The sequence below is a fragment of the Delphinapterus leucas genome, chromosome 12, assembly GCF_059928025.1.
Source record: "Delphinapterus leucas isolate spDelLeu-1000000601 "Yukka" chromosome 12, BTC_Dleu_Yukka2, whole genome shotgun sequence".
NCBI lineage: Eukaryota > Metazoa > Chordata > Mammalia > Artiodactyla > Monodontidae > Delphinapterus > Delphinapterus leucas.
The window spans coordinates 36,870,276-36,896,103 of record NC_143140.1 but is presented as its reverse complement, the minus strand read 5'-3'; the positions used below and the strand labels follow the sequence as shown (position 1 = coordinate 36,896,103).

At 37.6% G+C, this 25,828-nt stretch overlaps 1 pseudogene; it reads right to left on the bottom strand.

Annotated features, from left to right (window-relative positions):
• Positions 1-22,566: 22,566 nt before the first annotated feature.
• LOC111163864 (peptidyl-prolyl cis-trans isomerase E pseudogene) lies at positions 22,567-24,546 on the bottom strand (annotated as a pseudogene).
• Positions 24,547-25,828: the final 1,282 nt, after the last annotated feature.

Here is a 25,828-nt window from a genome sequence, read left to right as displayed (position 1 = left end):
AGATTGTTGTTGGTGCAAATCAACAGATGGTGTGCAGTAGGAAGAGTGGTAGGAAACAGCTGAAAGCTAGCAGCGAGAAGAAAAGGAAGACAAATATTGTAGTGTAGAGAATAAAATAGGCCTACAAAACGCTAGTGTGTAGGAAATGAAGGCTATCAATAATGAATTAGATCATATAATGTAAGTGGATTTCCATACCTTGAGAGTATGGAAACATACAAATACATAATCAATAAAATAATAAAACTGACAAAATAAATTTTTTAGTTACTAAATCAAGTACTTGATCAGGTAATTAGGAAATAACAAAAGCAAAGAATTTTATACAAGACCCTTTGGATTATCTAATACAACCTTTCCATAGACAGGTTTTTAAAAACCTGTCCCAGAGTTTAAGAACTTTATCCACGGTAAAATTATAAAAATGTATGAGAAGGGAAAGTAAATTCAATATAGCATGTTTTTTAATGAATTGTCTTCTCTTTATAAGGAGCTTAATATGTACCAGGTAATGTGCTAAGCACTGAAGGCATGAAGAACAAGTCAAATATGGTTCCTTCCCTTACAAACTAAAATATGTCACTCGCCATCCAGCTCTACAAGATTAGGTCCTTAGCCACTGTAGCTGTTGACCATAACACACCCTGAAAGGAGTTCAGGGTGGAGATCAGGAATGAAGCACTCCGTCCTCTAGGAAAAACTGATAGAACAGGCTTTCAGATAGTTAGATATTTTCAGGAGAACATTTTACGAACCCAATTCTCGTATCTTCTCATACCCAGAAAATCACTAAAATCATTTACAGAGACATCTGCTCCTCTTGACTAGAGCAACGTTCTACTGAGATATATGCCTGATTGCACGTACCTCCTTCACCAAATCATATACATACTGACCTCCCCCCATCTGCCACCTCTTCAGAGCAGTTCATCAGCACTACCTGAGAGGCTTTCTCCTGGGCTATAGTCCTCAGTAAGTCCCCAAATAAAACTGAACTCACAGCTCTTATGTTTTTGTTTTTTTTTCAGTCAAAAGCCTTGTAAGCTTACAGTGTAGTGAAAAGGAAAGTTAACATACAAAGAAACCAATAAATAACTTCAACTGTGTTAAATGCCTTGAAAAAAGGATAGAGTACCATAAAAGGAGAAGGGTCTTTTTAGGATGTTATTAATTGCCTAAAACAGTTAGCAACTTGGAATAGAGCAGCAAAAACAGACATGTAGAGAAAGCATACAGAAATACATTTTGGCTTTGGGATTGGCTGCTTTGTTAATAAATTTGATATAGGAGGAAAGTGTAACATATGAAAGGGAAAGCTGAACATATGAATCTAGAGCCCAGAGAAGGTTTTAATTTCTCCATCAAATCTGAATGAGATCCTTGCTGGGTAGAGTAATCTTGGTTGCAGGTTTTTCTCCTTCATCACTTTAAATATGTCCTGCCAGTCCCTTCTGGCTTGCAGAGTTTCTGCTGAAAGATCAGCTGTTAACCTTATGGGGATTCCCTTGTGTGTTATTTGTCGTTTTTCCCTTGCTGCTTTTAATATGTTTTCTTTACATTTAATTTTTGACAGTTTGATTAATATGTGTCTTGGCGTATTTCTCCTTGGATTTATCCTGTATGGGACTCTCTGTGCTTCCTGGACTTGATTAACTATTTCCTTTCCCATATTAGGGACGTTTTCAACTATAATCTCTTCAAATATTTTCTCAGTCCCTTTCTTTTCCTCTTCTTCTTCTGGAACCCCTGTAATTCGAATGCTGGTGCGTTTAATATTGTCCCAGAGGTCTCTGAGACTGTCCTCAGTTCTTTTCATTCTTTTTTCTTTATTCTGCTCTGCAGTAGTTATTTCCACTATTTTATCTTCCAGGTCACTTATCCGTTCTTCTGCCTCAGTTATTCTGCTACTGATCCCATCTAGAGTATTTTTCATTTCATTTATTGTGTTGTTCATTGTTATTTGTTTCATCTTTAGTTCTTCTGTGTCCTTGTTAAATGTTTCTTGCATTTTGTCTATTCTATTTCCAAGATTTTGGATCACCTTTACTATCATTATTCTGAATTCTTTTTCAGGTAGACTGCCTATTTTCTCTTCATTTGTTAGGTCTGGTGGGTTTTTATCTTGATCCTTCATCTGCTGTGTGTTTTTCTGTCTTCTCATTTTGCTTATCTTACTGTGTTTGGGGTCTCCTTTTTGCAGGCTGCACGTTCGTAGTTCCCGTTGTTTTTGGTGTCTGTCCCCAGTGGCTAAGGTTGTTTCAGTGGGTTGTGTAGGCTTCCTGGTGGAGGGGACTAGTGCCTGTGTTCTGGTGGATGAGGCTGGATCTTGTCTTTCTGGTGGGCAGGTCCACGTCTGGTGTTGTGTTTTGGGGTGTTTGTGGACTTATTATGATTCTGGGCAGCCTCTATGCGAATGGGTGGGGTTGTGTTCCCGTCTTGCTAGTTTTTTGGCATAGGATGTCCAGCACTGTATCTTGCTGGTCGTTGAGTGAAGCTGGGTGCTGGTGTTGAGATGGAGATCTCTGGGAGATTTTCGTCGTTTGATATTATGTGGAGCTGCGAGGTCTCTTGTGGACCAGTGTTCTGAAGTTGGCTCTCCCACCTCAGAGGCACAGCACTGACTCCTGGCTGCAGCACCAAGAGCCTTTCATCCACACGGCTCCTTAATTTGGGATGATTCGTTGTCTATTCATGTATTCCACAGATGCAGGGTACATCAAGTTGATTGTGGAGCTTTAATCCGCTGCTTCTGAGGCTGCTGGGAGAGATTTCCCTTTCTCTTCTTTGTTCTCACAGCTCCCAGGGGCTCAGCTTTCGATTTGGCCCCGCCTCTGCGTGTAGGTCGCTGGAGGGCGTCTGTTCTTCGCTCAGACAGGACGGGGTTAAAGGAGCCGCTGATTCGGGGGCTCTGGCTCACTCAGGCCGGGGGGAGGGAGGGGCACGGAGTGTGGGGCGAGCCTGCGGCGGCAGAGGCCAGCATGACGTTGCACCAGCCTGAGGCGCGCCGTGCGTTCTCCCGCGGGAGTTGTCCCTGGATCACGGGACCCTGGCAGTGGCGGGCTGCACAGGCTCCCGGAAGGGGGGTGTGGATAGTGACCTGTGCTCGCACACAGGCTTCTTGGTGGCGGCAGCAGCAGCCTTAGCGTCTCCTGCCCGTCTCTGGGACCGCGCTTTTAGCCGCGGCTCGCGCCCGTCTCTGGAGCTCCTTTAAGCAGCGTTCTTAATCTCCTCTCCTCGCGCCCCAGGAAACAAAGAGGGAAGAAAAAGTCTCTTGCCTCTTCAGCAGGTCCAGACTTTTCCCCGGACTCCCTAACGGCCAGCCGTGGCGCACTAACACCCTGCAGGCTGTGTTCACGCTGCCAACCCCAGTCCTCTCCCTGCGCTCCAACCGAAGCCCAAGCCTCAGCTCCCAGCCCCGCCCGCCCCGGCAGGTGAGCAGACAAGACCGGCTGGTGAGTGCCGGTCGGCACCGATCCTCTGTGCGGGAATCTCTCTGCTTTGCCCCTCGCACCCCTGTGGCTCCTCTGAAGCTTTCCCCCTCCGCCACCTGCAGTCTCCGCCCGCGAAAGGGCTTCCTAGTGTGTGGAAACCTTTCCTCCTTCACAGCTCCCTCCCACTGGTGCAGGTCCCGTCCCTATCCTTTTGTCTCTGTTTATTCTTTTTTCTTTTTCCCTACCCAGGTACGTGGGGGGTTTCTTGCCTTTTGGGAGGTCTGAGGTCTTCTGCCAGCGTTCAGTAGGTGTTCTGTAGGAGTTGTTCCACGTGTAGATGTATTTCTGGTGTATCTGTGGGGAGGAAGGTGATCTCCGCGTCTTACTCTTCCGCCATCTTCCCGGAAGTTCGAGAGCCCGTTTTTAAACCACCTGCCTCCAATTGCAGGTGCCCCCAATATATGTTTTAAATTATTAGTGCTTGAGTTGTCTGGGAAGAAAATATAGAACAGGAACGCAGATCCAAAACCAAATTCAGGGGAATTCCCACATTTAGTGTTAGGATAGAAATGGAAAAATCAGCCAAATGAATGGGAAAAGAGGTAGACCAAAATGAAGATAGTAGTCACTTGGGCTTCTTGCAAGAAAAGGGCTAGCTTTTAAAAGGAGGAAGTGACCAATTGTACCAAATGATGCCTGGAGTACACTAAGCTCACTCCCACCGTCCACAAACCATTTCTTCTGCTATTTTCAGCCTCAGACTCAAGAACAAAATAAACTTCTAAGGATGTCTCCAATTTCCTATCTGAGGAGTAAAAAATCATTTAGGCCCACATTTTGCCAATTTTCATACATGGATAGCAATCTGGGATAACTTGATTTAATAAACATTTTGCTACATACCAAAATAAACACAGGGAGATGTAATAGTTAAATAATTTTTTAAAAAGCAATTGCTGGAAAATAAGAAAAAAAGAGAATAGAATAACTTTGAAAGAATCACTTTTTCAGCTTTGAAGCAAAGAAGAAATAATGAAGGAAAAGATCAACAGATTTTAATACACAATCACTTAAAACTGCCAATCAATGAAAAATAGTAATACAAATAAAAAGCACATGTAGGAGAAAATGTTCACAAGATGTAATGGTTGAGTTTATATTGGATTTTAGTCATATGCAGGCAATAACCAACTTACTCTTTCTCACTACTGTCTCTGATCTGAAAGCTACTTGTAATCACTTGCACAAAGTGAAAGTTCAGTCTGGTCTAATATCAAAACTCCAAAGCATCAACTAATGAAATTCTTCTGTTTGGGCCTGCCCTAGATTCAGAAATTTCTATAGAAAGTAAGCAATATAAGTAGCTTCTTTACTTTTTCTTCACTCTATCTCTTCAGAACTCCTTTCTAGCTGCTATTTTGGTCTCTGTAGAGTTGTGTCTGGGGAAGGTGGATTATAGGAATGGGACACTGTATTATGACTAATGAGCTGTGTGTGACATCAGGGCTTGCTTGTTTTCTCCTGGGACATTTCAGGGAACTTCTAGTTTCCTTCTCTGTAGAGGAAGACTTCTTACCATTGGCTTTTAAAACAACCTCCCTCAGTCCCTAGTTTCTGAGGCTTCTTCATACTACCCATTTTCTATCTACAGGAAAGTCTCCCCTCAGCCAGAAGACTTGCTTTTCCTGAAAGCTAGTCTCCCAGAACAGAGCCCCTTTCTAGATGATACAGTTGAGTTCCCTTCCCCTAGCCCACTCAGACCACTGAAAAACTCAACTATCTTTGCCAAGGATAATACAGCTAGCTCCTCTCCATTCGCAGGCCCAAGCTGCCACTTTTGAACTTCTCAGGCATGGGTTAGGAACTATTCCCAGTGTCCCTTAAATATCAGGGAACATAAAGCATTTTCTCTGAACAGTTCTCTTGAAGCTCCTCCATCTTCTCTTGAGATGGAGAAATACCCCGTCTGTTCCTCACTGGGGAGTAAGAGAGGAAATGCCACAGCATACAAACAACTCACTCTCCAAAGTAATTCTCCAATCTCTGTCCTCTTCTCTTTTACCTCCAAGGTAGCCAACCTGTGAAACTAGTCTGTTGTGTATTTTATTTCCAGCCAGAACTCTGAGACATTGGGAAAATTCACAATTATCATGCTGCTTCACTTCTAGGGTTCTGGTGGGTGTTCCTTCATTGCTGGTGACAATGTAAATCAATACATTTTAGAGTTATAAGGCTCTTCACCCAGTAACTCTGCTAGAAATACTACCAAAAAAAGCATGAAAAGACTTATTCATGTGGATGTTCACTACAGCATTCACCATCTAATGTAGTCCCTAGATGAGAAATATCAGCTAGGACTAAATGATAAGTAAAACTTTGTTTCTTCAGAAATTATATGAAGAATTATTTTACCCACCCTACCTTATTTCAACTTTTGTACATCAAAACCCTTGCTTTTCCCTTTTAGTCTTGACTTCCTATCTTATGGTCATTGCTCTGGGTCCTAATTTTGTTGGACATATGAGATGATTTTATGAGAAGATCCTTCAAGCAAATCATAAACTAAAGCAAATATATAGGAAAGAATGAATGAGGAAATCTCTAACAAGAACAAATGTTGAACTGTCCAAACAGAAATATGTAATTGCTTGAGGCAGCAGTCACTCAAAGGTATCCCCCAACCAAACCATCACATCAATTTAATCATAATCTCCAGGGGTGGTCTGAGGCTTTATTTCCTTTAAGCTCCACCACAGGTGATTCTAATGTGTAGCCAAAGTTGAGAACCAGAACCATAAGGATTATTTTCTAGAGAGAAAAAAAGCAGTAGAACATATGAATTATGTATATATTATGCAGCCATTCAAAATTATAATTCTGAAGAAGATCAGGTAGAAGATAGTGTAACTTCTAAATATGGCACACAAAGCCCCTTATTATCTCATCTCCTTCTACTATTACATTTGCTGCTCCCTTCATGGGCCTCCCCATCCCATGGGTTAGAGCCTCACCAATCTATTTGCAGGTTCCTAAACATGCCAGGTCCTCTTAGGCCTCAGCCTGATTACCTTCCTTATCTACCTGGGTCCATTCCTCCTCCGAGTTAACTGACAGCTGAAGCACATACTCCTACAGATTGGTTTTCCTGATCTTCCAGGCTGACCGGGGTGTCTATAGCACTTCCTACGAAAAATGGAACATGTCACGTTGTATTGTATTTGTTGGTTTACTTATATTTCAGTTTTTACCACTTTGAAAACAGGAACATTATTTTCTTCCTCATCTCTGAATCCCAGTGTCTAACAAAGTGCTTTAACACAGAGGAGGTGCCCCCAAAATATTGGGTTGAGCTTTTAAATGCATATTATATCATAGAAATACATATGATATATGCATTAAGTGCATTTGATATAAAAGGGAGGAAGGAAGGAAGGAAGGAAGGAAGGAGGGGAGGAAGGAAGGAAGGGAGGCAAGGAGAGAGGAAGAAAAAAACTAACATTCACAGAATATTCTAAGTGTCAATATTTATAACTTCATGTAATTCTCACAACATTCTCTAGAGTAAATATTATTTTCTTTATTTTACAGATGATGAAACTAAGGCCATGAGTTTTATATAATTTATCCAATAATTGAGAGTTAATAAGTACTACATTCAGGTTTTGAACCCAGGTTTATATGGCCAAAACTACCTTGTATTTTCAAAATAAAAAGTTATTCTATAGCTTTAGGAGGAAATTACAAGGTATTTTAGGGGCTGGGGGCTATAGGCAGGGTAAGTCACCAGCAGATAAGAAAGCCAACACATGTTCTATAATGCTCAAAGTAAGTCCACTCACAGGCAACTACACAGTTATAGTCTTTGTGAAGCAAATCAGCAAATTACATTACTGAAAAAATATCACAACTCTTCAATATTCTTGAGTGTAATATTTTTCTGCATTTAACCATTCTATGTTTAAGTCTCCAATAAAAGTCTATCATATTTAACATTATTCAACAGAATTTCTCCACTAGGGTGTAACATAACATTCTGCACATTAAGTGTTTCAGTACCAAATACTATTGAAAACCTTTACTTCCTCAACTTCCTAGCACTAAATTGATGAAAACTGAAACAAAATATTAAGTACCTATATCTCTAGGCTTATAATTTTTTATATCCTACAAACAACAAGTTATTTTGAGAATTCATTACATGTATTATCAACAAGAAACCAACAAAAGAAGCTATCTTAAATGTACAAGTAAATCCATAATAAATAAAGATAACTATTAAGAAGGGTGCCTTGAAAAATTTAAGGAAAAACACCTATGGGATACACAGAGATTACAAAGCTGAATGCACTCATGCTCCATTTTCTCCAGAACCCCAAAAGCTGCTGAAGACAGGAGATTTAAAAAGAAAACAAAACTCTTCTTTTCTTAATTTTATTTCTATAGTTGAGGAAACTAAGGCTCAATTCAGAAGAGTCTTGCCCAAGCCCTCATGGCTAAACCAGTCAACATTTGAAATAAGCTCACTGAGAATCAAGCCCATCTTTATACTAAACCATAATGCATCTCTCCATTATTGGTTTCTCTATATTTGCAAAATCACAGCAAAACACTCTTAGGTAGACCTGTTCTGTTTATTTCATTCCTTTTTCTCCTTTGGTAAGAGGAAGTGGTTTTTTTTTTTTTGTTTTTTTTTTTTTTGAGGAAGTGGTTTTTTAATCTAGCTTTTGTTTATTTACCTGTGGCATTAGATTTCTAGCAATACTGTCATATTTCTCCTCACATTTTTGTTATGCAATATAAAGCAATATTATATATTTTTTATTATTAACAGGTTTACACAGAATATCGTGCCAAATGATTATTCATAATTACTTATAATAGCAAATGTTTACATTCAGATAAACATTTCACTATTGTTATGGAACAATGACTTAAGTGATGATTAAACGAGAAATCGACAGACTGCTTGATATTGTTATAATCAAGATATATTATTACTGAATAGAAAATGGAAAGGAAAAAAACATGACTAAAGAGACTGTAAAAACATATCTAGCTATCCCCAATCAGTCCAAATGTCCTTAACCTGACATATTACATATCAGGGTACTAACAGAGCTTACAAGTGAGATTCCTGGACCACAGCTGGCAATATTTAAGGAAATGGTTGAAAGCTGGAGGGTGTTCTTGGGGAGGAGTGAGGGAGAAAATGGTGCTAAAGACAGTATTCAAGTTTCTCAAACTCAAATGCCTCTAGGGGGCATTCGAGTAGTATAAATGAGTGAGGTAGCTAGTAGGGAACTAGTGAATTTGGGAGCACAGGCTCTGTCCACAGTGGTGGCAGTACTCTGCTACAGTCATTTGTTGGGAGGGAATTTGGGCTTTACTTGGCAGGTCTTAAAATTGAAAAATAAAATTTTTCAAGTAGTCAAAAATCCAGACTTCTAATGTAAATGTTGCCTTTAAATTTAAAAAGTATTTACAGGTCAAACACACACACACACACACACACACACACACACACACACACAAAAGTATCAGATGACAAAATTCCATCTATGCCAGATTCAGAAGTCAGGAACCAATATAGATGTTTGATGTTTCTTCCACTTGGAAATAAGAAAAGTAAGATTTCCTTTAGAATTGTAAAGCTGACATATGTTAGAATGAATCAGAGATACAAAAGTCATCTTAAGTAAAGGAGAGGCTCTCAGACAACAAGGCTTGACTGAATGAATTAATATACTGAAAGAAAGACTTGTAAATATGAAAGAGATTGGTATGTCTGAAATAAGAATAACCAGAATTTGGGACTAGAAGAGAAGCAAAAGTATGTTCTGGCTCACAGACTTGAACTATTCATTCCTAACCTAAGGTATCTAACTTGAGGAAATTGCTGCTACTGCCTCCTTCCATTAAATACTAGATTCAATTTCATGCCTACCAAGTTAACCCTCTGAGTAAAATTTCAATGTTATGTAAATCTATATTCAGGATACTTCACTCTTCCATGAGAGTTGTGTCTCATTATAAGTTGATAGGATGACAGTGCTATTTGTACATCTGTCTACAATGAGCTTGGTTAGTGAAAGTTCATCCCTGAGAAACAGATCCATTCACAGCATGCTCAAATTTGAACAACAGAACTTGGATTTTCATAAATTCACTAAGGCAAATTCTACTTTCTGAGTTGTGTTGGTGGATAATAGTTGGTGGATAATAGAACCACCAAAATTCACCACCCACCATTTTTTTTTTACTTCATTAGTGTCAAAAAACTAAAAGCGTTGCAATAGTCCAACACGGAAAAAAAAAAAAAGGTTCGGAGATATCCACAATCAAACAGAATGGTAAATTTAACATCAATCTCAATTAAAACTCCAGAATGAAATTATAGATTGTAAGTATGTTAGATAAATAATATGAATTAAGTATAATTTTTAACACTAATAATAAAGTTACTAAACTGGAATATTTTAGAAATGTGATAGACACAATGCACCTAACTTTAAAAATAGTGATACTTAAAGAGTTCTCCTTAGTGACTTTAAAAGTTCTTCTTTATCCCTTACTTAAGTAAACATAGATAATTTTTATCACATTTTCAGATCACAAGGCTGTATAAAGAAATAAAATGGATGACAGAACCAAAAATAAAAATTATAGGGTAGAATGAGATGAGTCTAAGTTATATTTATATGAATTACATTTAAAATCTTCTATTTCCTAAAAACAAATGCAGGAAATATCATGACAACACCAAAATATGCATATTTAAGATATACAGATTGCCAGCAAGCACATGAAAGGATGCTCACCATCACTAATCATTAAAGAAATGCAAATCAAAACTACAATGAGGTATCACGTCACACCAGTCAGAATGGCCATAATCAAAAATAATCTACAAACAGTAAATGCTGGAAAGGGTGTGGAGAAAAGGGAACACTCTTGCACTGTTGGTGGGAATGTAAATTGATACAGCCACTATGGAGAACAGTATGGAGGTTCTCAAAAAACTAAAAATAGAACTACCATATGACCCAGCAATCCCACTACTGGACATATACCCTGAGAAAACCATAAGTCAAAAAGAGTGATGTACCACAATGTTCATTGCAACACTATTTACAATATCCAGGACATGGAAGCAACCTAAGTGTCCATCAACAGATGAATGGATAAAGAAGATGTGGCACATATATACAATGGAATATTACTCAGCCATAAAAAGAAACGAAATTGAGTTATTTGTAATGAGGTGGATGGACCTAGAGTCTGTTATACAGAGTGAAGTCAGAAAGAGAAAAACAAACACCATATGCTAACACATATATATGGAATCTAAAAAAAAAAAAAAGTGGTTCTGATGAACCTGGGGGCAGGACAGGAGTAAAGACACAGACGTAGAGAATGGACTTGAGGATACGGGGGGGAGGGGGAAGGGTAAGCTGGGACGAAGTGAGAGAGTAGCATTCACATATATACACTACCAAATGTAAAACAGATAGCTAGTGGGAAGCAGCTGCATAGCACAGGGAGATCAGCTCGGTGCTTTGTGACCACCTAGAGGGGTGGTATAAGGAGGGTGGGAGGGAGATGCAAGAGGGAGGGGATATGGGGATATATGTATACGTGTAGCTGATTCACTTTGTTATACAACCAAAACTAACACAACATCGCAAAGCAATTATACTCCTATAAAGATGTTAAAAAAAATTTTGGCAATAATATCAAATGGAGTAAATAGCATAATTAATGGAATCTTGTTAGTTCAATGAAACTTTAAATTTTTTTATATACAGAGAGAGTAGGGTAATAATCACAAAATCCCTATGAAGTCAAACAACATCCAGGTCTGTATTCAGGCCTAAGTATCATTTCTTAGAGGGCATATAGGCTATGGAATTCATTTGGAAGAAAGGAAACAAGGAAGGGCAGCCAAAGCAAGTTATTTGAAGAATAATTAAAGGAACTAAGGATATTAGGCATGCAGATGGAGAAAATCAAATAAGATATAAGAATCATCCTCTAATATGAAGAATTATCATAAGGACAAAATGCAGATTTGTTCAGTGTGATCCCAAGGAACAGAACTTGAAATATGGTAGAGGTCTCAGGAAACATGATTCAGCTCACTGTAAAAACGGATTTTTTTCATGGTCAGAGTTGCCAAAGGACAAAATAGAATGCCCTAGGACACAGGAATACTAACGTGGGTACTGGATAACTACTTAGTGAAAAAAAATTGAATGGATCATTGGATTTGGCTAATGATTTAGAGATACTTTTCTGAAGAACTTAGTGTTTTAAGTATATCCTCATACATGTGATTCAAATTTAATCATTTTGTTTAATAAATTTATTTATTTATGGCTCGGTTGGGTCTTCGTTGCTGCGTGCACGCTTTCTCTAGTTGCGGCGAGCGGGGGCTACTCTTCATTGCATTGTGGTGGCTTCTCCCTGCGGTGGCTTCTCTTGCTGTGGAGCACAGGCTCTAGGCACGTGGGCTTCAGTAGCTGTGGCACCTGCACAGCTCTAGAGCTTAGGCTCAGTAGTTGTGGCGCACAGGCTTAGTTGCTCCGTGGCATGTGGGATCTTCCCGGACCAGGGCTCGAACCTGTGTCCCTCGCACTGGCAGGAGGATTCTTAAACACTGAGCCACCAGGGAAGTCCCCATATTTAATCATGGAAATACTTATTCATCTATTTTCACAACTTTAATTTCAAAAACACACTGAAATGTGTTAAATATAAATATTATCCATATACCAGGATGTTCTCCTGTGCCACCAGTTATCCCATTTGTGTACCGTTCTAGCAGATGTTTTACCCAGCACATGTGTGCCACACATTCAGTTAATTGCTAGACACTGACTGACATGGTGTATCAACACAGCCCACGTTCTCTGACAGACAAAAGTTCGTTGTACAATAACAAGAGAATATATAATAAAGTGTGTCCTGAAAACATAGAATTAGAGATAATTTTAGGGTGTATTTTAAGTTCTAGGTGCTGATTCTCTGGGTAAAAATTGTGATCTGTTTTGAGTTATAGATACTAATTCAATCTTGAAACCAAAATTCTCTCCCTCTACTCTTTCAAACTTCTTTATCTGTTAATTTAAGAGAATGAAACATTTCAAGGCACTCTTTTATAGGAAAATTATCATTTGCAACTACTTATCTGTGTGTCTCAGGATATTCTGATACTGTGCAACAAAGTCAAAATACAGAACTAAATTATACATTGAGGGAGCCAGAGGAGAGCAATCAGCACACATACCCTCCAATTTCAAATGTATGATCATCAGGTCATACTAGACTCATTGACTGATTTTATAATAAGAAAATATTGTAAACATAAACATAGATGATACTTTAGGCTAGTAAAATGTCAATTATCTGTTTGGATGCTGGGGATTCTAAATAAAATTTCATTTTTAAAATGTATTTTCTGATATTTAAAAGTATATGGAAACCACTGGCATAATCATTAAGATTCCTTAAAACCTGCAAACCCATGATTCTATGTGATATAGTGTTGATTGTAAGAAAACTCTAGCTTGTCTTTACTAAGTCCTATAAATAATTTTCTAAAAAGCAACAGCCCTAACCTAAACAATCACATATTGTTTCAATACTCCAGTAAGATATATATATATATATATATATATATATATATATATTAACATCTTTATTGGAGTATAATTGCTTTACAATGGTGTGTTAGTTTCTGCTTTATAACAAAGTGAATCAGTTATACATATACATATATCCCCATATCTCCTCTCTCTTGTGTCTCCCTCCCACCCTCCCTATCCCATCCCTCTAGGTGGTCACAAAGCACCAAGCTGATCTCCCTGTGCTATGCGGCTGCTTCCCACTAGCTATCTCTTTTACATTTGGTAGTGTATATATGTCCATGCCACTCTCTCACTTCGTTCCAGCTTACCCTTCCCCCTCCCCGTATCCTCAAGTCCATACTCTAGTAGGTCTATGTCTTTATTCCCATCTTGCCCCTAGGTTCTTCATGACAATTTTTTTTTTTTTAGATTCCATATATATGTGTTAGCATACGGTATTTGTTTTTCTCTTTCTGACTTACTTCACTCTGTATGACAGACTCTAGGTCCATCCACCTCACTACAAGTAACTCAATTTCGTTTCTTTTTATGGTTGAGTAATATTCCATTGTATATATGTGCCACATCTCCTTTATCCATTCCTCTGTTGATGGACACTTAGGTTGCTTCCATGTCCTGGCTATTGTAAATAGAGCTGCAATGAACATTGTGGTACATGACTCTTTTTGAATGATGGTTTTCTCAGGGTATATGCCCAGTAGTGGGATTGCTGGGTCGATGGTAGTTCTATTTTTGGTTTTCTAAGGAACCTCCATACTGTTCTCCATAGTGGCTGTATCAATTTACATTCCCACCAACAGTGCAGGAGGGTTCCCTTTTCTGCACACTTTCTCCAGCATTTATTTTTTGTAGATTTTTTGATGATGGCCATTCTGACCGGTGTGAGATGATACAGATATATATATTTTTTTAATGCATCTCTGTATTTATAAACTTGCCTTTCCCTCAGTTCATACTTACCTATCTACAACATATAGGTTATTAAAATTCACCCTATTATAAAGTATAAGTGAGGTATAATTTAAACCTTAAATTACTATTGCTCTAATCAATTACACTCAGTTTTTATTTAGTTTAACAGAATTAAGGTAAAAGCAAGAGTGTAGCTATCTAACTTTAGTGAAACAAAACTACCTGAACCCTCTATAAAAAGGTAGGCACATAGTATTTTTAGAAAGACAATAAAAGAATACAGTATTTGAGAATGAAAAAGCAAAGAAGTCAGATGCCCTCAATCTCATAGAAACAGAAAAATAGGAAGTGGACTTATTTGACCAAGCGACTTTGGCTGTCAAGCAATTTCCTGTCCTAAACAGCAATCTGGCCCAGACCTCAGAGTTATCAGAATAAAATCTGAGAGCCATTTTACAGGAGAATCAAATAATATTTGGAATGAAAATTTCATTGCAAAGCAAGAAAATTTTGCAATAATTTTCTATAATGTAAGAAGACCTTTTTAGCACTTTTATTGCATAAGCAATTCTAAATAACAGAGCTTTTCTTATAATAGCATTTCTATAATAATGGTGTTTTATAACAGAAGTGCTATTATTACAGAAATGGCATTATAATAGTGGCATTATTATTGTTGAATCTCTCCTGTAACAGAATTGCTAAATAAGCCTATCTATATTAAAGAAATTTCAAATTTCTTCCTTCTCAGAGCTAAATGTGATTTGGCCAGTCTCTTTCATATGACCATATTACAAGTAATCTTATGTGGGTTAACCCAACATTGAAAGATATGTCCAGTTCACACAGACTCCCAGGATATCTGATATCAAACTAGGAGTCAAAATATTTGAGTTATATTCTCAGGTCTAGCATTAGCTACTGAGTGACCTTGAGCAGCATGTTGCTCCTCTTCTGAGCCTTTTTTATTCCCTATTCAAACAAAAAATAAAACAAAAACCAAGGAGATTCTTCATAACTCTCAGTGAAATCCTTCTCGTTACTAAAAAGCTCATTTGGTCCCAAATCGTAATAGCATCAATTACATATTTTTACTTCTTTGTTTTAAACTCATTGATGTGCTACTTTGTAATTGTGTTATTTATTCTATTGGAGTAAATTTATATTCTCAACTTAGATGCTGAATAAAAGTAAGAATTCCTTTTGAAAAAAATCTTCTCTTAAATGGTCGGCACAGAGCCATGAATATAATGGGTAATTTAAAATTTTTAATTAAAATGCATCTGATAACAAAGTTCTAAAAATCCAAGCTGAATCAGAAAATAACAGGGTTTCATTCTGCAGCTAGTAGAATACTGTTCGAAAGCTTGAACATTTTCAGGTTGAAGTAAAGCAATAAAATATTAGAATAAGTTTGGAAGTGATTAAAAGATATAATGTTCAATAACAGTTAAAGTTCAAAAAATTGCCTCAAAAGAAATCTATGTCCACATCAAGTATATTACTATAAATTTCACTTATCATTCAATAAAGTACATATTGCTTTCCCATATATTTAGGGAGTATTCATCAAAAGAACTTTATATATGGAAAAGAATAAGTAAATTTAAGTTTATAAAATTCTACTTTTTATTAAAGATATCTTGTAATCCTTTGATGATGAGCTTCCAGCAGAGAAAAGAAAACAGGAAAGATTTTAGGTTCCAAAGATACTGACCTTTTTAACGTTAAAATAAAATTCTATATATTTCTAGGCTGATACAATTAGATTACATCATCTGGTTAGGATATACTCTGAGAAACAGTAAAGTAAGGAAATTCAATATGCTCATATTCTCTGCAGGCATTTTTACATTTTTAGGCTGTGAAACAAAGTAGGACCCTTCAAGGCCTTCCTGGGGATAGACTCCCCCACTGCCAATGTCTGCCATCTTTTGTTTGTAGAAAACCTTTAGCCTCCTAGGCCGTCCCTGAGTTCCAAAGAGCAAATTTAATCAGAGATGTGAGAAAATGCAGAAATAGAAGAAAGCAGTCAAGCAAGACAAAATAATAATTGTTTAGCCATAAAACAAAGTCAAGGACTTTTAGTTCCTTCTCAAGGGCTATAGATAATATCCTGAACCATATTCCTGAGTTGTTTTGCAGATACTAAAACCCCCACCAGGAGGAGGAAGTTGACTGCATGCTGACCACCAGCATGTAGACCTCAGATTGGTTGGAACTAGAAGGTTGATGATTGAAATTCCTAAAACCTTACCCTGTTATCTCACCATCAACCAATCAGAGAATTATGCACAAGCTGCTCATGTACCCTGTGACCCTCTCCCTCACACTGTCTTTAAAAACCCTTCCCTGAAAGCCCTGGGAGAGTTCAGATCTTTTGAGAATGAGTTGCCTGTTCTCCTTGCTTGGTACCCTGCAATAAACTCTGTACATTCCTTTGCCACAACTCCCAGTCAGTGGATTGGCTTTTCTGCGTGTCAGGTGAGCAGACCCAAGTTCAGTTTGGTAACAACTGTAATGAATGGTTTCAGTGTGTATTCTGATAAAATGAACTTATCTTATTATTGACTGCAAGCTGAAGAAAGTTTAGTTAGTGTATATATATTCTCTCTCTCTCTCTCTCTCTCTATATATATATATATATATACACACACATATATATATAGGTGTATGTGAATAATATATATGTATGTATATGAATATAACACACACACACTCACTCACTCTACTGGCACCAAAGAAATAGAGTTTTTTGGGGGACAATCACCATGCCATATTTATTCATCATAATGAATGACAGCCATCTGGAGCTATCATTTTTTAAAAATTTAAGACATTGTAAAAAAAACGGTAATAGCATTTTTAACCCAAGAAGTTCAAGAAAAAGAACAAAAAGAAGAGAGGCTGGAGGATGAGGAGGAGAAGTTAATGATTATTTTTAATAAATCACTAAGAGACAGACTCCAAGCAGGAACTCCCTGGGTTCCACTCTGGACAAATGTTCACATACACATAATCCACTTACTAAAGCCTGTTAGCTCAATATCAAAGAAACAATGTGGAAGTTTCAAAGTATTGGGGTTTGGTCTTCGGTGAGATATTTATCTTTCCTCTCTTCCAAGAGGAACTGAAGTCTAAGGTTGATTAAACACCTTCTTGTGTGCCAGATCCCATTCTAGGTGTTTGTTTGACATGTGATATGTTATTTAACCTTTACTGTTCTCAGAGGTTATTATTATTGTCATTATTATTATTGTTATTATTTTCAAACAAGGAGACTGGATGCACAGATGAAATCAAGCCACTTATCTACAGTCACACAGAGACTACGTGACAGCCTACATAGGTATATTGGTCAAGGGGTGGGAGGACTAGGACTGGATGGATTAACGCAAGCAGATTCATCCTGACTTTAAAGGAGTTTCTCTCAATGGAGCAGCAATATTCTTGAGAAGAGCCATGTGATTTAAGAAAGAAAAGGCATCTTAAATATCACCAAACAAAATTCTTTTATTCTAAGGATAACACTAACTGTAGGAAAGATATCCTACCCAGGGTCTGAGCCCAGACTTGAATCTTCTGTTTCTGTCTCCCAGTTCGGATCTCTGTTCTCTACAGTTCGGCACCTCTCCCTGGGCAGCACATATTATCACTTAAACTAGTTCTCTCTGCTCCTTAGATCATGATAGACAGAAAGCTGGTTTTGCAGTCTTCCTCCAATAAAAAATAATACTAAACTGAGAAAATGCTTTTACAGGAGGCACTAAGTGGAATCATCTTGGAAGAAAATCACTTGACTACTTGTAGCCTCAGGCACTTGTGCCTCAGGTAAACCAAAACAGCCTTTTCTTTGTAATCATACTGCACCATTATCTAGTACAGGAGTTTTAGAGTATCTAGTAGAGGAGACTCAGTTTGTCTTGTGCCATGTCCCCCTTCTCAGATAGTGTTTTTAAATTCATGAAAGGAAATACATACATAGAAAACCAAATATATTAAAATTTTGATATCAAAACAGTCTTTTAACTGCTTTGAGATATGATTAACATACAAAAAGCTATAGATATTTAATGCATTCAACTCAATGTGTTTGGAAATAAGTATACACTCATGAAACCATCATCACTATCAATGCCATAAACTTATCTATTAAAAGATAAAATTTCATTCTTTATTCCTTCATTAAATAATATCTAGCAACAATTCTAATAACATTAATTTAAAATAGTAATGAAGGTAAATCATTTTTGAGTTATCCATAATAATTATAATATGAAAATATCAAAGATTTCTATTAAAGCTAAAGTCATAAGTACTACAAACACCACTGTGGCTTTTTGCCAAATTTCATAAGTAAAGGAAATGTTAAGTATCATTACAGATTAGTGAAAATAAAGATGCAATTTCTGTTCTCTGAGTTTTACACACATACCCATTGTGAACTCCAGATTCTAAAATCCCCAATTCTAGGAAAAGTTGGTGTGATAAGGTGATTGGAAAAGAAAAATACTGGAGGTTTTATTTAAGTTTCTAGAATATTGACTCACACACAAAAAAGTAGAATTCCTATATCCCCCCCAAATCTCAACTGCTCATGGCATAATGTCCTTGTTCCAAAAGTTACGTTTTATAGTCAACATTTAATAAGGAGTCTCATGAGACCAATGTTTGAAACAACTGAAATTTCTCTTAGAGGTAGAATCTTTGCACTCTATAGCTTCTAAATATCCAGAGGAAAGGGGAAGAAATGCGAGGGAGGAGTGTGAAAAATTGGGAATGAGTTGATTTTTTTTTTTAATCAGGCAGCACACGAAGGCAAGAAGGGTTTGAGGGTAATAAAGTCAATTAGTGGATCAAAGGATAAGAAGCCACATTTTGAAATAAAAGAGTGATAATTTTAAGCAGCAAGAGAGAGATTAGAATAGAGAAGTGATAATGCTATGCAGTTTAGATAGATGTTGGAAAACTGAATAGTAAAAGGGGGAAAAAAAAAACACCTCTACAAAAACAGCTGCCTAAATCAATCATCCCTTTATTTGTGGATCCTCGTTACAGAGATTTTGATTCACTAGTTTATCTTTGTATACTGTTGTTATCATTCGCTTTGTGGCTTTCAATCTTATTCCTCAATTAATTGACTTCTCTCAAATTGCTCTTTCTTCTTTATCATGCATAATAAACAACAATCCTAGTTTTCTTCCTCGTCTACTTATTCTATTATTTTCCCCACATAGACTCCAAGTCAAATGTTACTTATAAATAATTTTATCCCCCAATTCCTAGTTGTTCATTAGCACTCAGCCTCTTGTATGCACAGTGTCAGTTCACCGTGCAAAAGATAATAAAACATGTGGAAATTCCTCAAACTATGTAGAGCTACATATTCTTGACCTCTGGAATCTGTAGGTGCCATCCAGCATCCAGCAAAACCTCACAGGAATGAGCCCAGGATAAGAAGGGATGCCCTCTGACCACTAGGACCTGAGAGACAAACTGTGGACTGTGGGCAAATCAACATTCTGGACTTCAGGTTCCTCACTTGCAGAATGGGAATAGAATCTAAATAATTCTTTAGAATAAAGAGGTTATGGGCTTCCCTGGTGGTGCACTGGTTGCGAGTCCGCCTGCTGATGCAGGGGACACAGGTTTGTGCCCCAGTCTGGGAGGATCCCACATGCCTCGGAGCGGCTGGGCCCGTGAGCCATGGCCGCTGAGACTGCACGTCCGGAGCGCAACAGGAGAGGCCACAACAGTGAGAGGCCCGCGTACCAAAAAAAAAAAAAAAAAAGAATAAAGAGGTTATAACTTATTACAATGACTACTTGTATGCATTTCATATTTCTTCTATTTGGGCTTCATCAAGCTTCTTCGATCTGTGGGTTTAGTATATTTATAACATTTTTGATGATTATTCCTTCAAATATTTTTGAGCTCTATCATCTATTTTGGAGAGTCCAATTACATGTATATTAGACTACATGGTATCATTGCCCCTTTTGTCATTAATATTCTGCTCTTTTTTTCAGTCTTTTTCCTCTCTGTGTTTCACTTTAGATGGCTTGTATTGCTGTGTTTTCAAGCAATAGATCTTTCTTCTCTAGTGTCTAATCTACTGTTAATTCCTGCCAGAGTGTTTTTCATTTCAGATGTTATATTTTTCATCTAGAGGTTTCAGTCTTTTTTATATCATCCTTTTCTCTACTTGTCATGTTCATGCTTTTCCTTCCCTTTTTAAACATATAGATTTTATTTATAATAACTGTTTTAAAACCCTTGTCTGCTAATTTTACCATCTCTATCATTTCTCAGTCTGTTTCTCCCAGGTTAATTTTCTCCCAGTTATAGGTCATCATTACCTATTTCTTTGCATGCTTGATAATTTTCCACTAGAAGTGAGACATGTTACTTTTTACTTTTCTGGGCTCTCGATTTTACTGTATTCCTTTAAATATAGTTGAGCTTTGTTCTAGGACACAATTAAATTATTTAGAATCAGTTTGATTCTTTGAGTCTTGCTTTTCAGCTTTGTTTAGTATGGGTTCTGGGAAGCCATTAGTTTAGGGCCAATTTGGATCCACTATTAAGGCAATACCATTGTGAGGACTCTACTCAATGCCTCACATGTTAGGGTTCTTTCCATTCAGGCTGTAAGAGATGCAAAACTATTCCCAGACCTATGTGAGCTCTCAAGATTGTTCTGCCTGCTCCTTTCTAGTGGTTCCTTCTCTGGTTTTAGGTAGTATTCTTACCTACCTGCATAGATCAGTACCCACCAAAGACTGAGGGGGACCTCTCGGTACATTTCCTCCTCTGTTGTATTTTGCCCAACTATTTCTGGCTGTCTTGGGCTCCCCAACTGTTGCTGAGCTGTCTCCTCAACTCAGCAAGACGAGCAGGTTCTGTTTGGATTGACCTTACCTGGTCTGCATCCTGAAAATGGCCTCCAATCAATAAGCTGGGAAAATCACAGGGTTCTCTTCAATGTTTCCCTTCTCTCAAGAATCATTAACCTGGGGCTTCCCTGGTGGCACAGTGGTTAAGAATCCACCTTCCAATGCAGGGGACACGGGTTCGAGCCCTGGTCGAGGAAGATCCCACATGCCATGGAGCAACTAAGTCCGTAAGCCACAACTACTGAGCCTCTAGAGCCTGCAAGCCACAACTACTGAACCTGCGTGCCACAACTACTGAAGTCTACGTGCCTAGAGCCCGTGCTCCGCAACAAGAGAAGCCACCGTAATGAGAAGCCCCTGCACTGCAACAAACAGTAGCCCCCGCTCTCCACAACTAGAGAAAGCCCAGGCACAGCAATGAAGACCCAATGCAGCAAAGAAAAAAAAAAAACATTATCCTGTGCTGCCTGTTGTCCAAAATTTGAAAACCATTGTTTCATGTATTTTGTCCAATTTTTAGGTTAAGATGAAAGGGTAAACCTATTGCCTGTCACTGTATTTTTGGAAATTGAAATCCTGACTTCTATGCCCAGCATTCCATTTGAATGCTGAATAAAATAGTTCCTTCTCTGAATTTCTAACAAAACTAAAACAAAACAACCCAACATATATCCTAAATCCCAATATTTAAAAAAAAAAATAAGGTAGTAGCAACAGAAATGCAAAGGAATGAAATACAATGCTGGCATTAGGAGACAGAAGTTCTACTCCTGGGCTTTAACTAGAATAAGGTATTTGGGGGAAACTAATCTGGTTTAAATCCACATTTGATATATTTTAAAGTGAGATTTCACTGTATGATTAAGCATATCAACTGGAAAGTAACACTTTAAGGTGTTCATTTTTCTTAAAAGGATGAGATATTTAGAGACAACACTGCTAAATATTTTCTTAGTTCTGGGTGTTTATAAGAGTCAATAAAGTTGATCTATTCCCTCTGTGTAAGTGTAACAAATATCAGGCAAACAGAAACACATGAGTTTGTATGTTGGTAAAACTCCGTACAGCAAAATGGAGTTTTGCAAGTTGGCTTTGTACTATAACCTGCTATAGCCACATCACCAAAACTCAGTATAATGCAGAGATTACAATTCTGGTGTAGGGCTAATGGTTTTAAAGCCCACTTCTATCTCTTACAACTGTGTAATAATGGGCAAGTTGCTTCTCTGAGCCTGTTTCACTATATACAAAATGGGGACAGTAGCATTATTTGGCGGAGGATTAAATACGATCTTGTATGGAATCTGAACTTTATATAGTATCAGCCATATATTATTGTCAGCTTTCACTCTCTCTCATAAAGTCTCACCAAAGCCATCTTTTTTTTATCTTCTACTCCTGATTTTACAAGATGAGGTCAGAAATTCAAATTATGACAACAGACAACATAAATTTTCTTTCCTTAAGAGGAAATTATATTATTTCTAAAAAATATTGTTTTGAATAGAAAATCAATACTTCATAATGAATCAGCTTCTGCAGTGTTCAGATTATACTTACCTTTTCATATAATATATGTGACAATAACAAAAAGAATTCCCATAAGAACCTTTCTCAATTTCCATAACAGTTAAAAAAACACCACTTAATAGGTAAATTTTAGAAAGGAGTAGTATATATTTTCTTTTTTTACAAAAACTATAATTTATTTTACCAAGGAAAACGTCTAGGAGTCACATTGGTGGACCCAGGAGAGGCCCTGGCCTGGAAAGGCCATGCACGGCCGTCCACGGTGGGGAGGGCGGCACCCGGGCCCACGGCCACACTTGGGGAAGAGCCAGAGGAGGCCCAGGCCACGCCTGCAGAGGAGCTGCCCCATGCTGACCCCGAGGAAGGGCCAGGACACAAAGCCCTGCTTGCTGCAAATGGGACACCTTGAGTGCTGGTTCCCCGGGCTGACAGCTGCCCTCTCACATGTACTCCCCACAGTCGGAGATGATGACTTTCTGCTTGGATTTCCCGTCCTTGCTGCCCTGGGCCTCAATCGGCCACAAGACGTCCAGGCCTTCCGTGACCTCCCCAAATACCACGTGCTTGCTGTCCAGCCAATCCATCTTGTCACATGTCAGGAAGAACTGGGAACCGTTGGTGTTTGGGCCTGAGTTGGCCATGGAGAGCAGGCCTGGTCCTGTGTGTTTGAGAATAAAGTTTTCATCGTCAAACTTCCTCCCGTAGATGGACTTGCCCCAGTGCCCTTGTGGTTGGTGAAATCGCAGCCCTGGCACATGAACTGGGGGATGATATGGTGGAAGCTGCTGCCCTTGAAGCCAAAGCCCTTCTCATGGGTGCACGGGCAGCGGAAATTCTCTGCTGTCATGGGAACGACGCCTGAACCCAGGAGCATCTGGATTCAGCCTGCTGGCTTGTTCTCAGTCTTGATGTCCATGTTCACCTGAGGGTTTGACTGGGCTTTTTTTACAGCGGGCTCTGCCTCCTGGGTTTCTACTTTGGGAGGCTCTGTCCCTTCTTCTTTATTCTCCTCAAGAGTCTTCCCAGAAAACTTCTTCAACCAGCCATCCTTGGACCAAACTGGTCTGGAAGAGCCTTCCTTAATCCTTATGGGTTTTGCCAAATTGACACGAATTGTCCATATAAACAGCTCAGGTTCATTCATGTTGTCTACAGCTGCTGCAGCATCCTCTGCCAACTCAAATGCAACAAAAGCAAATCCTCGGTGCTTTTCTGTTTCCTAATCCAGGGGAATCTGGATATCTGTGCTGTCTCCAAAAGGGATAAAAGCAGCATGAAGAACTTTGTCATCCACCTCCTCTGCAAGTCCGCAACACTCGCTTGGTAGTGGCCATCTTGCTCTCACCAAGGAGTAATATTTTAAAGGAGGTTTTTGACAGTTTTGTCAATGTATTTATGTCATCTTCTGTCATCATAGTGGGTCTACAAAATTATTTTATAATTATTTTATGATAAAACAGCATGCTTATGATCTAGTGTATGCCTTCATTATTTGTAAAATCTTCCCATTATATGTAGGTTTAAAAACAAAAAACTTCTTGTCACTTATTTTTAACTAAGAGACACATTAAATACCAGCTTTCTTGAACATAGGAAAAATGTAAAAATATGGTCTGGGAACACTGAAGAGGATGATAAAAAAAAATTTAGGGGAAATGAGATTTTATTTAGCCTCTTAAAATTTGATCCAAATACAGATCACTATAAATAGCAATTATTTAATTATGTAAGAATAATTATTACATAGGATCTCAAAGTAAATAATTTTGCTCCTATCATAAAATATTATTTGTCTCTAGATTTCAATACTTAGAATCAAAGTCCACAGATCAGCAGGTTAAGAAAACACATGCTGTATATATTTACAGCTATAACTTGCATTACAAGAGAATTAAAAAGAAATGAGGCTATAAAGGAAAGACTTTTATGGATTAATCTCTTCTAAGTGATATATGTGATACAAATGATTAGCATTAACTGATCTTCTTGAAGAATGTACTGGTATAATTCATTATAATGGCTTCGAAGTGCAATTAGTGAACTATAGTGTAAATGACACTGCTGTTCATAGTCCTACCCATAAGAGTAATTATATTTTGAAAACTACTTAGTGAAAAATTGATTGAATGAGTCCTGTGGGCATAGATAATTGAGATAAAAATATGTAAACAAAATGCCTATTAATAGGCTTTATGGCATATTTATATATTTACATGGTTTACTAATGCAAGATTTTATAAATGGAATTTTTAAACTTTTCTTTTTAAGTAGATTTCTAACATAGAAAAACTGGATTTATATATTTCATTTAATAAAGCTAAACTATTTCTCTAAATACAATGTAATCATGTTTTTAACTGGATGAAAAAAGAGAGAATGTCCTATTATAATGACATAGTAAGCAAGAAATAAAAGATCAAATTTCAAGTCTTAAGAAATAGGATAATCCTATTTATATTTTTATACTCCAAGTAAAAGGAAAATCATAGTAGGTGACACTATATCATAACCAAGAGCCCACAAAATATAAATCAAAATTACTCTATATCTATAGGATATAAAATAATAACTCAAAAATATTTTCATTGTTTATTTAGGTACTACACTATAATATTGGTAAAAATACATGTTATGAACTAATTCTTAATCTAAAGTTTTATTGTTCTAATATCAAAAAGACATATAAATATATATGTACCCTATATTCCATATTTACAAAGGTATAATTTTACATATGTATATGTAGATACACACACACACACAGGAGTACTAGACTGTGAGATTATAGGTTTGATTTCTAGCTCATAGAGATTAATGGTTTAAGTTTCAGCTTTATATCTAGGTAGTGGAACAATATATGACAACTGAGGACCTGAGATGACTCTTTTGTAAAATGAACATATTGCACTGTATGATATCTAATTCTAAAGTTCCATGAGACAGGACTCTGTGGGTGAAACTTAGAAATTAGCCAGACTTACTCTTATTCATATTCCATATATCTTATTAGTCAGCCCTGAGCTAATTTGATGAGCTGCAGTTTTCTCAGTTGTTAATGGGAATGTGATCATTTCTACCTCATGGAATTATTGTGAAGATCATGTGAGACAAATTTGAAATTAACAGATATTGTTCTTGGCCCACAGAAACTATTCAATTTCAGCTATTGTAGTTGTCTGTAAACTCTAGCTTAGACTAAATTATGCTGAAGTAACAAAAAAAGCCCAAATTTCAATAACTTAAAACAACAAATGTTTATTTTTGCTCACATTATTTATCACTTGTGGGTTGGCTACAGCTCTGCTCAACATCTTCTTTTTTTTTTGCAGTATGTGGGCCTCTCACTGTTGTGGCCTCTGCTGCCGCCGAGCACAGGCTCCAGACGCGCAGGCCAAGCGGCCATGGCTCACGG